The sequence below is a fragment of the Helobdella robusta genome, assembly GCF_000326865.2.
Source record: "Helobdella robusta unplaced genomic scaffold HELROscaffold_70, whole genome shotgun sequence".
NCBI lineage: Eukaryota > Metazoa > Annelida > Clitellata > Rhynchobdellida > Glossiphoniidae > Helobdella > Helobdella robusta.
Genome location: NW_008705399.1, coordinates 367,289 through 368,999, shown reverse-complemented (window position 1 = coordinate 368,999; position 1,711 = coordinate 367,289).

Genomic DNA, 1,711 nt, shown 5'->3' with positions numbered 1-1,711 from the left:
TTACTACTACTACTAATACTACTGCTACTTCTACTACTACTGCTACTACTACTCCTACTAATAATAATAATAATAATAATAGTGATAATAATAAATTTTTGAGACTAACTTTTCCAGAATCGAGTTTAAGGACAAACTCGAAGTTAATTGATGATGATGATGTTGTTGTTGTTGTTGTTGATGATGTTGTTGTTGCTGATGATGATGTTGTTGTTGTTGTTGCCGGTTTGTAAGTTTATATGAATGTATGTATGGGCGTGTTTATGTATATGTATGTAGGTAGGCATTATATGTTTAAATATTATTGAATATATATATGTATAGAGAGAAAGAGAGAGAAAGAGAAAGAAAGAGAGAGAGAGAAAGAGATTTTTAATATTATTATTCTTATTTTTCGAAATCAAATGACTTAACTTTGAAAATTTTTTCATTTGTTATACCACCACCGCGTATATATTGATGTTTTCAAATGTTAAACTTACAAATAATAACACAAATCATAATACTAGTATTAATAATAAAAATGATAATGAAAAATTTATTATTCTTATTATTATCGAATTAATTTGACTCTACACGAACAAAGACAAAATACCGGAAATAGAATGTCAAAATGAAATTTAAATTGCAAAAACGTTACAAAATTTTATTTCTTTGTATTTTTTTCTTACTTTTTCCATTACGGCTGTCGTCACTTATATGTATATATATATATATATATATATATATATATATATATATATATACTTGTATATAACCTTGTATAAACAGAGTTAAATTAGTTGTTAAACATATATTGTGAGTCGACTTGAGTTTATAAATGAATGGTGAAAGTTTCCAGCCAGTTGGATGTCTGTTCCATTTATCTAGTAGGTCATTCACAGAATTGCACCTTTGTTCATGGTGAGAGATGGTGTACTTCATGCACTCCTACTGGTCGGAAATGTTCACCATATTATAAATATATATTATATAAATAAATGTATATTATATATATATATATAATATATATGCATTTGTATAAATTCTGCCGAGTTGTTGTCATTAGTCAATTTAAATTTCAATCAATTCAGACATTAAATTGATTAATGCCAACATTTTTGGTAGAATTTCCACAACCTTTGTCGGCAACTACAGGCAGAACAAAATAGAGTTCGGCCAGCAAAGATCAGCTACGCTGAATAACCATCTAGATGAATAATGAAACAGTCGCGAAATTGATGTTACCTTCAAAGATGAACTCCACAAAGCCAAACTTTAAATTGGTTGATGCCAAAATTTCGGTAGAATTCATTCAATACTGAATATAATTGGTCTCCTTCCTGTATATATATATATATATATATATATATATATATATATATATATAAATATTTTGTTGATTTTTATTATTTTTATTTTTGTTTAATACGTAAAAAAATTTAATCGAATAAAAAAGTTGTTTAATTGTCTGCGTGCAATAGTTTTTTTTCGAGATTGGAGTTTAGTATAATCATTAGAAGTATCGTCATCTTCTTCTTCTCTGTCTTCATCATCATCATCATCATCACTATCAAAACTTCGCTCGAGTTCGAAAAACTCTTTCCAGTTTAAAAGCACTAATTGAATTAGGATGCCATTGGGCGGTAAAAATAAACCTTCCAACCAATAAAAAATTCGCGATTAGGAAACCAAAAAATTATTCAACCAATCAGAAAACAGGGTCTTCATA